Here is a 15,817-nt window from a genome sequence, read left to right as displayed (position 1 = left end):
GAAGCCTTAAGGGTGTAAGTGAAGTGAAACCAGCTTTCTCCAAGAATTAAAGCCACAAATCAATTTGAGGGAGCTCACAAAGGAGCACTGTAGTTAAATCATTACCTGTCAAACTTTGCAAGTTTTTACCGCGGGGTAATATATTTGATTTTGTCTGGCCAACATACCGTCAGAATCACTGCACTACATAATTTTATGCGTTTCATTTTTGTGCCCTTGCTTAATGTATTAGTAGAGGTCTTGAACAATCCACAAAAAAACTATATTTTTATTCTAGCAAATCAAAAAGAGCGAGTTCTAGTTTACGTAGCCAAAACGTGCAATTAGGAAATACTTTTTTTGTGCAGAGCGCTTATACAGCACTTGTCTAATTCATCTTCTCAGTCCTCAGTCCTCATTCATCTTCTCAGACGTCAGTCCTCCACACTTGTTCCAAAATCAAACAAAGAAGGACGAGCTTATGGCTCTCCGTGACTCATATATATTTCTTCTATCCTATGGACGGATGTAGCCAACCATGATTTGGACTGCGCTGTTACTCGCACTGTGCCCGCGTCACACATCCACATCAGAATCGATCGAATACTTACAGAAGGATTTCTTCGAAACAGTGCCAAATTGCACTACTTCTGTCAATCTTACGCAAGTATATAAAACGAACGCTATTTTTTAGGGTTTTCAAGCATGCAAGTGTTCGAAAGTCTCTCTGAGGCTACATAATTGCCAAAGCGTGTGTCTGTTTGCCTGCATGCCTGTTTGCTTCTCAGTCGATCGGTCGGTCCCTGTCTTTCGGTTTTTCATTGGAGTCAACTTCAAGCTTTAAGGCCAAAAAATGACGGTGTTTGTGTGGATCAGATGAAATGCTGCTGCCGCCGTGGCTTCTCCACCTCCTCATTCCGAGCAAAGGAAACCTGTGGCGTGTTAGCGTATAAATATAAGCGTGTGCTGAACGTACAAATGTCATCGATAATCGCTGGTTTTTGCCTTGATATATTGATAATGTCGGTTTCACACATCGACGCTACATAGGCGATGAGGCGCGCCGTAGTGGAGGCCTCCGGATTAAATTGGACTACTTGGCGGATCTTTAACGTGTCCGCAAATGCTGAACACACGGTCGTTTTTTCCTTTTTTCTTCACCAGAAAAGCGGTTTCCGCGGCCAGAAATTGAACCCACGTCCTTGGGCTCAGCAGGATAACTCTTAGCCGCTAAGCAACCGCGGCGAGTTCGCCTTCAAATCACTTAGGCGATAACAGCCCCAGAGTAATTTTTTCTTAAACACTAAAGAAATAATGCTTCAAGAGCCACCTGGCACAATCTCAGTGACATATACACATACAGTGACCAACAACGCAACCACGGCCGTAGAGAATTGTTGGCCGGCACAGACATTCCAAGCTTTCTTGGCAACCTCAAATCTTCGTGGGGCAACAAACGCCTCTACGGGGTTGCAGGAACTAACAGTGTCCTTTGTATTTCTTACATGTCGTAGTCCGGAAGCGTTGAACATTGCTTAGGAAGAAGGCCCTACTAGTGCAGCAACTGCTTTATAGCAGTAGCGCAAATATGTTTCCTGTATCAGCCGTTACTGCACACGTTCAGAAGAAGGGGATCCCGTTCCGTCGCTCTCGGCACCCATGAGGAGAGAGTGAAGAATATGGGAGTCCCGTGAGTTGTATAGAAAGAGCTTTGAATGTGGCACAGTACAGAAGTATAATGAGAAATAACGTAACAAATGGAACCTCAGACCTAGCATTCGAAAAGCTCCAGTTGCCCCGCGCGCATGCAGACGGCACTTGTTGATCTTGTGTGGTAGTTGCAAAACACACACCCGGAACACTGAATCGGGCTCGTACGAAAGGAAACCCGATGATACGACGCGAAAGTGCTGATACGGGATCGGCTTCCACGAATTTCCAGTGCAGTGCAGTATGTCAAGAACAGCACCCCACGTCACAGTCTAGGCGGAAGAAAATGGGGATGCCCAGCTTCCTTTTCCCCGAGCCAGCCAGGTACACCACGACGTAAAATGGACTACCTCTAAATCTATGACTCAGCAAACCATAAGTATATTTCATTACGACGGCGAGTCAACTGTTAAAATTTGGCCTACGAAAACAACAAAACAAAGCCGCAAAGTCCTGCCTACTCGCTATCGCAGGCTACTAGAGCCACATAATAATAGGGTGTAAATTTCTATAGCTACTTTTGACCAACTTTTTACCCAAGAAAATATATTGATAATATAAACGTAACACTATCACGAATAATATTACGGGAAACTCTGGAATGTTCAATTGCAAATTCTTGGAAGATTTATAACCAGCAGATATTCTACTGTGATTCCCTTCTAATTATAGTAGCGTTTAATCCGGGACAGTTGAAAAAAAAGTACTTACAGGTACCATGTAAAACGAAAACGTTGTGTTACAGCATTTGAACACAAAGCATATATTGGAGATTTTTGCATCAAATACGGTTTGATCGTTTCAACTCAGCTTTAACAGCGCAAGCTTGCGGTGTGCATAAATTCGCACATCAAGAAAAGTTCGGACGGCTTGAACAATAACATCTAGTTAGAAATCAATTCTTCTAATTTAAGAGTTATACATACAAAACGCAAGAACTTATCAAAAACGTAGGGCTTTCCGATATAGTGTGCCTAATTCCTACCCTTCTAAATAAATAAAAAGAATAAATGAACACAGATGATTAGTGCCGCGCTTTAACATGTTTCGGTAAAGTATTGACATTGTTCATGTTTTCGGTGTGAGGCTGAGAATTTTCAAAAATGTTTGTCTACATGGAGGTTTCTTTAGACTGCAGACGTGTTTTTGTATTCGGCTGAAGCTATACATACGAAGTGTGCGTCTCCGTATGTACGTAAGCACTGGAATTATTCATGTTGCTGTTTCTGGACATGCACAATGCGAAGAGCCGGAAGGTCAGTCTAATGAGGTTTGGCAGCTTTCCTTGTGCTCTATTTTGTGTATTTAGGAAACAACAAAAATTAATAAAGAACAAAAAACGGCACTTGCGAGGCCCCTTAACAAGGTAACATAAACAGTGCACGAATTATCTTGAGATGAAGAGTCATAACGAGCTTATATTTATTATTGGGACAGCTCTCGAGTGTGAACATTTATGTTTCCAATAAACACTCCTTTTTGTGTTTTGGGAACTATTGAGGACACCAGTAGAGCTGTTCTTATTTCTTATGCGTTATTTTGGGCAATATAGTTGAGCGTTATACGTTCGCAGATACTGCGCAAGACCATACAGCCGCCAATCCTCAGCGGCGTTCGCAGTCCTCTAGACGTCGAAACGTATATCCTAAAATCTGATTCTCTCAGAAACATTGTATTTGGGGGTTGTGCTTAGAATAGCAGCGGGTTCATCAAATTTCGAGCCTTATCTTTTCGTCTATACCAGGCAGAGGGGCAAATTGAAGCAGTCCTTCTTAATATGAAACTTGTCGGAAAGCCAGAAAAGTGATTCGCAGTGTTTCTTTTTTTTTTTGTTTTGTCAGTAACTTGTGTCTATGTTGTTTCTTTCCCATTTTCGTACAACTAGTAATGAACGCAACCTATATAACGTTGCCTGATACACGCAGCGTTCATCCTACCCTCGCCAAGATGTGCCATCGCGCCCTCTCTCCTACTTTCAGGGTCAGCCTGGCGCTGATAACGAAAGTAGTCAGGAGGGGGTGCCACAGCCACACAAAAGGTTCATAGAAAGAAGCCAATTGATTGAGTTTTGAATATTTTGGGCTAATTGTGACAATGACAAGTATTTTATAATATTGTACACTCATTTGCGATAAAAGTACCGTCGCTTTTGAGCAACGGCTTAGCATAAAGGTGACGCCTATTACTTTGCGTATATAAATTGTGGCGCTGTGGCGCGATGGGATAAATATTAGCTTTGTAACCCGAGGAACCCCGGTTTGATCACTGCCAAGGGAAGCGGTTTTCTTTCGGGGCCTGTGTTTGGGTGCTTGACACTGACTTCACAAAAATTACGATGAAAAGCAAGTCCCCTAACGGTCTTACCACTTAAGGCAAGGGTAGCAGGCGTCGCATACAGAGAGGCAGCCAGCTGAAAAAGCCTAATGCACGTGAAAGCGTTATGCCGGCGCCAGCTTATGATGTTTTGTAAGCAGTGGTTTCTTGCATGTCATTGCGAGGGCAAACACCCGTTACGGTTTGAGCGAGAACCTTTTGGGAACTTTCAATTTCCTGGTGATGGGACTAGTGCCTGGCGATTGCGGGGAGTCACGAGGCAACGACGCGCCCATTGAAGGGGCGCCCTCACGAGTACGTTTGCCACGCGAGACACAGTACGCAACGGTGCGAGGAGAGTGCGCAGAGTTTGTACTAGGATGCATGCAGTCGCGTTCTATCCTAGCCCACGCTTCTTTATATAATCCCGCCACCCAAGTGATCACACCCGTTGCTCTACCAGTGATGCTCAAGGGCCATTATTAGACATTTTACGGCGAAACGAATAACGATTATTTTTAATTTATTTAGAAGCCGCAGTTGGGGTGCTGATGACAATTGATTGATTGTAGGGCCTCATCGTCTGCTTTGCACCGACGCAACGCAGGCGATGAGGCGCGCCACAGTCGATGGTTCCGGAATAATTTTGACCTGAATAAATGTAGCGAAACAGAAACACAAGGGACGGAAAGAATACACACGGACGAGCGTTCTGCTCCGCTACATTTGTTCACTATGAATTGCCAACTAGCCCAGTCTACAGCTTTACTAAATTTTGACCACCTGGGGTTCTTTAATGTGCGCCGTAATGTCGTATACGAGAGCGTGTTTGCTTTTCACCTCCATCAGAAAACCGGCCGGCGCGGCCGGGAATCGAACCCGCGAACTCGTGCTCAGCAGCGCAACGCATTAGCCACTCAGCCACCGCGGAGAGTGGGGTACTCGTGTCGGCGCCGTATTGAAGAACTTTGTGTTACGATATTTCTCTAGTGCTAATACATCTTTTGAAACCAACCTCGACAGTTCTTTTACGCTGCTCGAAGCACTAAGTTTAAGCAGCGTCTTTTTACCACTACCCTTACTACAATAAAAAAGAACGTGCTGGCCAACGAATGGCAAGAGCAATAACAGTAAGAAACATTTATACACCAGCCAACATCTTTCATCTATAATACGATAGAGAGTAAGAAAGAAACAGAACGATGGTAAATTGGGATGAAGGAGCATGAATTGCACTGCAGGTTCGGGACAAGACCACTTTATTTCAAGGATACAGTGGAAAAAGCAAGTATGCTGCCAATCTTAAGCGAACGCCTCAATCTTCATATCATTAAGTGAAGGAAATAAATTTTCCGTTGCTCGAGCCAGGAAGTTGATAAACGAGTCGCGTGCGAAAAATCGGCGATCATCGATGACTCAAGAGTCAATCTTTTGCGGAACCTTTCGGAAACTCAAGGGTCAATGTTTTGCGAACATTACTGGGAAATATTCGTTCAAAACCTCCACACCTTTGACCTGTTCAAGTGGCCGCTATAGATGAGTTGGAGACATGACTGCTCTCCGCCGAAGACAACCTGTAAAAAGCAATTGTTCAATTAGCTTCGGGCGCTGCATGTTCCCACCGGCTACTGGTCGCACGTCATTAGGAGCGCCATCACTGTGATCTCCCATTCCTTGACTCGTCTTTCTTGGTTTTTGCAATAAGAGGGCTTTATCATCATTATCGTAATGATCATTTTCTTTATCTTCTCAGCATTCACCAAAAATAAAAGACCAGTGAAAATGGCCCGCTAAAAATGGCTACCCAACGTGCGCCTAGAATTTGTGGGAGCTCATGAGTGACCCGTGCTTAGAAGGAAGCCTTGAGCAGTGGTGACAGGCGCGCCTCGAAGTTTCAAAGTTCTGAAAGTTGAACAGCTCATCAACCAATGGGGATACTATGCTTTCCCTTTTACATTAACGAGAATTTTAGTGGAAGTCTTGAAGTCTTGTTTACGATTTATAGGATGTTTTACCAAAAGTTAGCAAATGGTTCGAGTATTGTGTTTTTTAGATATTTATCTTAGTTTCGCATAAAATTGTTCGATGGAATGTTCATGTAAATTAGATCGAGATCAATAATAATCAATTAAGGTGCTTTCAAGTTGCAGAAATATTAGCCATATCTCGAAACATGTATCGTGCCACTAGTTTAAAAAAGATGCAAGGGAAAAAATTTACACCATCTTCCCGCGAGGGGAACCAAGGGGTAGATGCAACGCATCGGGGGTTGCCGTTGCGTTTCTGTTATGTTAGCGATGTCAGCGTGTGGATCGCTGTTGTTGTGTATCCTATGTACGCAGCATCTTCACCCCCGATGCGTCGCCTCCACCCCGTGGTACCCCTCGCGGGAAGATGGTGTAAACTTTTAACCGAGCTGACGGCGCTGACGCACAGATGGCGCTGCGGTGAGAGCGGTGGAGCGCGCAGCTGCCGCGGCGAGGAAAATGGGGAGGGATGCGGACTACGCCGCGACAACGCTGGACAAGGCGAGCTAAAGAGATGCCTCGCATCTAAAAATTACTGGTGCTGATGTGCCGAGATCGCAAATTTTCAGTTTCAAATAAACGATGCCAAAATATTGTGCTTTGAAATGCGAACTCGGGTGCCGTACCACTGACTTATCTTCAAGTAAAAATGGTGGCCTTCTGATGGGTATAGAATACATATTTGGTAGATAACCTACACGTCATTAGGAAAATCGAACAAAAATAAATACCCCTTTCCCTTAAGACGGCAGAGGGAAACATTGGCAATGCTGCGAAACGCACAATGTTCTGGCCTAAAGTGCACTTATAACTGCGGGGAGCATACATTAGAAAAAAACACAGTATGTGCCCAATTTTCGCAACCATAATACTGTCCCGTAGAAAATTTGTATGTGCCCAATTTTCGCAACCATAATACTGTCCCGTAGGAAGCTTGTTTCCTTTGAGTTCGGTAATAAGATTCTTGTGAAAGTCTCTAGGCTGTGGTAAAAAATGGTTGTTGGCAAGAATCACAATCAATGGTAAAAAGGCCACCAAAACTTTTGTATATTATTTCATCACTAAGCCCGTGTGCAAAACTACGTGCTTTTGTAACACATTGTAACCCCATTTCTTTTAGTTCATGCTAAGGAACCGTGCAATTTGGACAGTTTTAGCTGGTACAAAATATGAGAAAGCAATACTCGAGAACACATGCGAAGTAGAATACCCAACTAATGTATCCCAGACAAATACTACGGTTCTCACCAACTGGACTGATATTAAGGGAAGGTAAGCTCAAAGAAGATACGTGCAAGATTTATGTGTTCCACACTACCAAGAAAATATTATTGATTAAATTTTTTAGACATTCGGAAGAATTTTACGGATACTTTCTGGACCCACAAGACGGACCGACGTCTCTGCTTCTTATGGATCCGGGTAACGTAACAGAATTATATATTTTCCTGTAATGTACCGACAGGGTATATGGCTTATATCTAACTGCAGCACTTAGCTACAAAACGGGCAGCTCTGGTTTAAATGTTCTTCATCTTTTTTTGTGATCGTTGGAATACACAAAATTGAATCTAGCTGCCTATTGAGCACATCACACCGACATAAACCTTATTTCTTAAATACAAAACTTCTGTCACTGAATATATGAGTTGTGTAACTCGCCCCTTTTCGCATTTCATCAAATGGCATAAAAATCTACATAGGGCCTGGTTAGACACAGCCATTTCTCCATGTAAAAACAAATCGTCGCATCTCCACTCTCTCAATGATGGCGAGGCTGTAGAGCACGGGGACTCGAAATGGCATCCAAGTTGGCCCCGAGTGACATCGGTTTTGCGTCCCGAGCGTCATTCAATTTCAGCCATGAGTTGCACCTTGACTATTCCATAAATGAAGCTGCAACTCATGGGTCAAATCGGATTTCGCGTAATTTTTGCGTGATGGTAGAGTGTGCAGGGGTGGACGCAGACGGACTTTGGGGGTTCCTAATGTTTTCCGCAGCGTTACAGACGAGGGAGTAAGACGTTTGGCTCTTGGGTACTAGCTCACGGTCGTAGCCCAATGGTTAAGACGATTTACACTAACTCTGTCTGGTTTACCAGACATGAGATCGAATCCTACCTCTGCCTGTGTGTGTTTTTGCGATTATAAATGCTATGCGCACGGACGGAGACGGACATTGTGTGGCCTTAAGGTACTCCGCACCTAATAACAAGAATTGCCAAGCTATCGTACCTCATCTCAGACAGAAGACTGATGCGAAATCCTGGGAAAACTTTTTATTGTGGTAGTTTTGCGTCTTGTAATTTAGATAAACACACCATATATTCTGGACTTGGAAGCAATAATAGGAAGTCGTACGAGTATTGCCCGAATTACTCTTGGTGCGCTGCAAATACAACGAGCAAACTTGTGTACCTCTTTCTTGTTCCAAACAATGCTTTCGGCTAAATTTGTAATCCATGCGGAACAATGTAGTTCAGCTAATGTAGGTTCACGTTTGGGAAATATTTTTTATTCCCTCACACCATGCTGCTAGTTTCGGCAACCCCTTTTGAAATGTATACAGTTTGTTTTTACGACTTACCCGCAAGTTTCTTTGACGTTTGGTCGTGCTTCGAGAGTACGCATGCAAGCGAAGGTTCAAAAACTTCTATCAAACATTGTATTTATAATTTGTGAAACGTACTGTCACAAACGTTGTGTAGAGAGCAACCTTCGACGACCAGGGTTACCCAAAGCACCCCGTTCGTACTCTTTTTGTACTTTCTGGTACCATAACACATTTTGATAAGGTACACAGTTAAATACAATCGTGCATGTTTATATTTTTAGACGAACCTGTTAAAAGTTTTACACAATTGTGGGAGACATTTCTGTTCAAAAACTTTGAATATAAACGCCATAGTGCAGTTTGGTCTTCGAAGAAGCCTTTTTAAGAGAGTTTATAGACTAATGACGCTCGGCAAAACCACATTTGTGGACTCTAAAAGAAGTATTTCTCGTCGCCAGTAGCGATAGCCCCATAGAAAAGCTCGGAGCGTAACCGCGAAATTACTAATACGGACGTGCCCTTTCCTATGACGTACTATCAACGTTACACATCAACCTGGGACAATTCCTCATATTGCAATAGCGTTGTCACTGCTCCTGAGTTTAGCTCGAAGCTTTTACCGGCTCCTCACGGCCACCTCCACAACTTTGGTGGGATGAAAGACGTTATTTTTATGACCCCTTAGCCGTAGCTAAGCACCATGGCTTTGAGGAAAGCAGCTCTGGACGCAGTGCCCAAAGAAACACACCCAATAGGCCTAGTAGCGAGATGAACGTAAAACCACGACGTTTTAAAATGATTTTCAAACAACGGAAGCGGAACACAGAGATACAGCACTGTGTCTTGTACTTGCCTCTAGCTTGTGATTTTGTTATTTGGAGGGCTAAAGTTAAAGGTACTAACTCGCCTAATCTGCGATTTGAACAAAATGCAACGTTGGGAGGCTAATGGCACGTCTTCTTGTTTTAAAACGCCTCTCGTCACTGCTTGTAATTCTAGCTGCGTGTTGGCGCTCAGTTAGGTAGCTTCTGTGGATGCTGTCGTACCGCGGTGGGTACGACTGACAAACACCCTATTGCGAAAAAATTGCCCAAAACCCTACTCTGGCTTAATCTCAGTTATTTTTGTTACCTTTGTTTTGGCTACGACTGTAGTGCTCCGAACGACGTTACGTCTATACCTGCGACGCCTGCCAACGACAGAAACGGCCGACCACAGCTCCAGATGGCCTTCTACAGCTGCTTTACGTGCCTATTGAGCCGTTATAACTTTAGGAATGGACCTTCTTGGTCCTATTCCGACTTTCGCGTCCGGAAACAAATGCATAGCTGTGCCGACCGATTATACTACTCGGTATGCAATTTCTGGTTGAATTACAGCGAGGCGTGCCACTGAGCCAGCAGTTTTTTTTTCTGCACAATATAATTCTCCACCTTGGTGCTCCTCAGCAACTACGCAAGGACCGAGGTCGCTACTTTTTGTCAAAACTTATCGCTGAGAATTTTCAATTTTTCTCTACCCAGTACCATCTCACCTCTTCATTTACTATCCCCAAACTAAAGCTCTAACTGAACGTCTCAACCGGACGCTCACCTTCATGCCCTTCGTGTACGAGTCAGCTGATTATCGCGATTGGGACATCGCGTTACCCAATACCTCCTTCGGATATAACTAATCTTGTCAAGACACCACCGCTGTTTGTTCCTTTTCTTCTATACTGACGAGGGTGAACATTGCCACTGGACACCATGCTACCATCGCTTCCCCTTCCGACTAACTACGCCGGTGACGCTATCTCTGGCGCTTAACATGCACTTCAGACAGCCCGCACACCCTTCGGCTTCACAAAGTTTACAAAAGGCTAGTCAAGAGGTTAGACATCGTGGCGTTCGTTTTTTTCCCGGCCCACTTACACAGCTAACGTCGCTTAGGCGTAGTGCGGGCCCTTCTGAGAAAATTCGCCAGTACTACACAGGCCCTTATCGCGCCATCCATCAGGTAACTGACGGGACCTATGAAGTCAGCCGCATCGTTTCTCATAATTAACAGCATCGGCCCCAAACTGACATAGTGCATGTCGAACGCCTGAATCCCTGCCATTTCTCCACCATATACCGTGCTTCTAAGCCAGCACCTGGTCGGTGCTTTTGCACCCGATGGCTATGTTGCGAGGGGTTTTGCCGCCAGTGTATGCGCTGAAGTAGCTAGGGCATCTACGAAGCTGGCTGCGCATCAAGATGAAAATATGAAAAGAATTGCCATCTGGTCCGGCGCTGCATAAAGTAAACTTAAGGAAGATGAGAAACGCAGCCTGGTTGTCTACCGCAGCTTCGGTGGGCAAAGGCTTGGCTTCTGGGGTTCACTCTAATACGTCATCCATTTAAGATTGCTTCCCCCTTCTTTAGTTTTAACTGAGATGATATACTCCTGCCGATGTCAACAAGCACAGCTGCGGTCAATTTTTTCAGTGGAAAATCTTCTGTGTTTCTATCACCGCATTAGTTTCAGTAAGTAATTTTTTTCAGGACGTGTCGTCGCGTTATTATTTAGGTAGCGGGCTTTGAGTTTTTATTGCAAGTTCTATGCTTCCATCTTAAGTGTCGTTGGTGAATATCACCGGGTTTCTGTAAACGCCAATATTGCAGGATTTCAATTTTGCTCTTTAATATGTGCAGATTGTCAGGACCCGGTTCTCCAAGAAAATTGTAAACTTAGCATTTGAGGTGGAAATTTCTCGCATACCAGTGATGGAATAAAAAAAATAGAATGACAGGGTGAAAGTGCCCTGTGGAAGGGCTCACACAACAGGCCATGGTGGCGAGAGCTGAAAAGAGGCCACGCAAGAGCAACAGAAGGTTATCCCTGGCTTTCAAGAAGGGTGCCACTTTGGAAAGTTTCATGGAATTGGTGAGTTAGTGTTATTGAGGGATAACTCAGACTGCAACACAAGGTTTGGAATTATGAAAGAAGAGGACATTTTTATGAGACAGCTTGGTTGGTGAAAGCGAAACGAAAAATGAGAGGAAGACCATCAAAGGCTGTGTTGCAAAAAAATGTTTAAATAAATGTTTAATCATCCTCCATTTCCTGAGATCAGTTTTTTCTCTTAGTTAGTGCTCATTTCCCGGCAAATACCCCTGGGTGAGTATGACGCATTCTTATGGCACCAACCAACCAACAGCTGGTTCCAGAACAGCAAAGCCAGGGGTGACGCGAACCACAGCACCGACATCGCCAAACAACCCTGAGCGGGAACGGGCTGGTAACGTCTCAGTTGCAGTCACTTGACGCGCTGTCAAACCACGCCTTCGCCGTTCCAGCGGCGAAGGAGCGCGTATTCTGGAAGTCGCATCAAACCTTCGCCTTCCGGTACCCTGGCCTCCACAACGGCGACGCTCCTGAATCCAGTAGCGCTCCGCCTCAGGATATAATTATTTTTTTTCATTAACTGCTTTTTTCCTTGGGTGCAGTTTGGCTCTCTCGTTTTTGTTTGTTTCGAAGTTACTTCGCTTTGACTTCATTGTATTCTGCCCTGTTTCTTCCTTCTCTGCCGGTTGAGAGAGAGAAACAACTTTTACTGGGCCATTTCAAGTCAGGCTCGCATGCGTCAACGCGAGCTCTTGTTGCGTTGAGAGACACGTGCCAAAATATTTGGTGAGGCTACCAGGATCTCCCGTTCCTCCTCTTCTTCCACCTTCCTCAATAGGGCATTAATGCGGGGATTGCCCTTGATTCATGGCAGTTCTCACCACGGACACATCATAACTCCACTTCCGCCAAAACCCAGCAAACCAGAAATACCGCACCCTTCGTTCTCAGAGGAAAACAGAACAAAACGCGTCCTCCGCTAAAACCATTTCACGTGCTTAGAAGACGCACGCATAATTACACACACAGACAAGACTCATCCTAGCCGCAAACTCCACTGGCGTTCTTAGAGGCAGCATTCAACAGAAAAAGATTTTGGTAGAGCCAAACATTCAAAATGTTCCTGACGATGCAGAACACTACCCCCGGCATGCTATCTCTACATACTCAGGCAAATGACCTTTCTCGGCAAACGGTTCCCTTGGCCAGTCCCCGAGGGAGTACGGAGCGAGAATCGCCCGGATGATTCCGGACCCTCGTGTGCAGTGGCGTGGCCAGCACCACAGATAGCCACAGGCGCTTATCTCTTTCTCCTCGTCCGGAGTCTGAACTACCGATAGCTGGCCTCCAAATGCCTCGTGCATAGTGAGCATCGCTTTCTCACGTGCATATAGCAACTGGTAGTCAAAACCTTTGGTTGCCGGAACATAGCTGAATGTATTCAGCACGTCGCCACTACGACAAAAGCTCGAAGCCTGTGCCCACTCTCATCCAGGACATTTCTGACCCTTACGATATTCTAATTTGCCCTCTGGCTCAAACTCTCCACGTATCTTTAACTGCGGCATAGAGTCTTGCCTCTCGAGACCCGGAACAAACTCTCCTTGGCTCCTTGACTGCGCCTCCCAATTTTTTGCCCAGAACACCCACTAAAACTCTCCTTGGCGCTTTGACTGTGCCGCACAGTCGTATCCTTCGAGCACCGGCTGAAGCTTTTCTTGGCTTTTTCCTGCGGCTCACAGTCTTGTTTTCTGGCCACGGCTCAAACTTTTCTTGGCTTCATAGCTGCGCCTCACAGTCTTTTGCTGGAGCCCCGGCTCAACCGCTACTTGGTTTCTTATCTGCGCCTTCTGCTGAAACGATTTCTCCTTCCTTTGACTACAAAGTTCATCATCACTTTCACAAGCCTATCTACGCCCACTGCAGGGCAAAGGCCTCTCCCGTTATTCTCCAATTACCTCGGTCATGTGCCAACTGTGACGAATTTATCCCCGAAAACGTCTTGATCTCATCTGCCCATCTAACTTTCTGCCGCACCCTGAAACGCTTGCCTTCTCTAGGGATCCACTCTGTTACCCTTAATGACCAACGGTTATCTCGCCTTCGCATTACATGCCCTGCCCACGTCCATTTCTTCTTCTTAATCTCTACTAATATGTCCTTAACATGCGTTTGTTCCCTGACCCACTCCGCTCTCTTCTTGTCCCTTAATGTTACACTTATCATTTTCCGCTCCATTGCCAGCTGAGTCGTTCTCAATTTAAGTTGAACCCTCTTAGTGAGCCTCTGCCCCGTAGGTAAGTACCGGTAAGATGCAGCTGTCATACACTTTCTTCTTCAGCGACAATGGTAGGGTGCTATTCATTATCTGAGAATGTATGCTGTGTGCACTCCACCCCATTCTGATCCTTCTAATTATCTCTGCCTCATGGTTGAGATCTGGGGTAACAACTTGGCCTAAGTAGATATATTGGCTTACCACTTCCACTGCCTCGCCCCCTATCCCAAACTGCTGTGCTGTCCCGAGGTTATTGATCATTACTTTGGTTTTCTGCATAGTAATTTTCAGGCCCATGGTTCTACTCTGTTCGTGAAGTGCAGAAAGCATGCTTTGCAATTCGTCCCCCGAGTTACTTAGCAAGGCAACGTCATCAGCAAATCTGAGGTTACTGAGGTATTCTCCATTAACCCTTACTCCCACCTGTTCAAAATCAAACGTTCTGAATACATCCAATCCAACATTCTGAATACTACATAGTTCAGCCTCTTCCATCTTCCTTCGTCTTTGTTTTATCACTGCTCACCAGCCAGAGGCACCATTGTCAATTAGTAGTGACCCTCGATGGTCATTGGGAGACATCAATGGAGTTAATTGTGAAAAGTGAGCGGACGGATTCAGTACTAGTTGGTGGAATTACATCTATGCCCATTGAAGATGGCTCTCATTGTGAGACAATTAAACCGCTACTGAAGGGCTGCTTGCGTTCCGTAAGCTCGTTCAAGATATGTCCTATTTTCTTCGGTACTTGTTGCTCCGTGTAAAGAAGCAAACTACCTAAAGAGACGATATTCTTATATACTTTGCGTCTATGACTTAACAATTGCCGGAATAAGGATAAAGTACATCCTATAGACTTTTATTTGCTCGCTGCGCGTTTTAACAAGTTTGGCAATCCTACACGCGTGGCCTCCACTGTTCGCTGTCACCCTCAGAAACTCCCAGTAGAATATATAACGCTGCCTACGCAACACAAAAAGAGGCGCCAAATCCTGCAGCTGAACAGTTTCGAAGGAGAATCTCTCGCCCTAGAAACTCTGCCGCACTGAACTGATCAAAGCAGGGAACAACTTTGAAAGGCGTTGTCAAGCACAAGTTGCAAAACAATAAAGGCAAAATCGGCGGTTTGGTCACTCTGGACGTACGACAGTATTTACGAAGTAAAGATGCATTTGTGCCCTATATTCTGAATATGACAACCTCCACCGTCGTTCATTGCAGCCGGCAGTGCAGCAAAAAAGAAAGAAAAAAAAACATTGACATCAAGCTGGGCGATACGACACTGTAGCAGCCACCGTCGTGACTGGAGTCAAGAGGTCACGCAACTGCGAACGGCGTGTAAAAACTGGCGACTGTAACTGTTTAACTACCACACCAACATTTATTTCGTCAATAGATAACGAACATTTTGATGATAAAAAGTTCGGGCTCTGGTGTTTCTCCATGTCTACAGTACAATCGTACGCCACCACAAACACTCCGCATATAACACTGTCCGTTCGATTGCCCAAGTTTCCCAAATCGCGTGTGGCAGTTTTTGCTGTTCGCAACGTTTCTAGCATTTAAGAAGCGCGACCATTTTACCCTAAGAATGAGGTTTAGCGATGGATCGGCACAACGGCCTCAGTTATTAACGAGGGTAACCATGCCTCTCCGGTCGCTATGACACGCGCTAGTGGGTACACTTGCAATTGCATGTATGTTCTTCATTATTGGGAAATGAATTAGGTTAAGCCGTAAGCTTTTCCATTTTCATGGAATTGGTCTGGCATAGCAAGAGAATCGTCTCCACCACAAAACACGTGAGCCACCCTTTTTCGGTCGCGTGGCAATAAGCAACTGCGTCATCAGAACTACCGTCACCGGAACTAAATCGCAAAGGCAGGCCGAGGTCTCCTAAACATTTTTATCCGTTTTTATTGTTTATATTTTATTGTTTATTGTTTATTGGGTGGTGCCCACCAACAGCACTAGGCCTTATTGGGTGGTGCACACAAAAAGGACAGGGCGACACACAGATAAACAAACGGTAAAACATGGAGACTGGTTATGAAGTGCAGGGGTCACAAAGTACATAGTACCACCGCA

General features: G+C 44.9%; 1 long non-coding RNA gene across 1 annotated transcript in view; it reads left to right on the top strand.

Moving 5' to 3' along the window:
• Positions 1–421: 421 nt before the first annotated feature.
• Positions 422–15,817, top strand: part of LOC144141752 (uncharacterized) — a 71,768-nt gene continuing 56,372 nt past the window's right edge. The window contains exons 1-3 of the long non-coding RNA XR_013316690.1: positions 422–646; positions 7,150–7,301; positions 7,378–7,451. This is a non-coding gene — a long non-coding RNA (uncharacterized LOC144141752). The remainder of the gene's footprint in view (positions 647–7,149; positions 7,302–7,377; positions 7,452–15,817) is intronic.

The sequence above is a fragment of the Haemaphysalis longicornis genome, unplaced genomic scaffold (genome assembly GCF_048455015.1).
Source record: "Haemaphysalis longicornis isolate Haplotype H1 unplaced genomic scaffold, Haemaphysalis longicornis Haplotype H1 scaffold_6, whole genome shotgun sequence".
In the NCBI taxonomy this organism is placed as follows: Eukaryota; Metazoa; Arthropoda; class Arachnida; order Ixodida; family Ixodidae; genus Haemaphysalis; species Haemaphysalis longicornis.
This window is presented reverse-complemented; position numbering and strand designations above follow the sequence as displayed.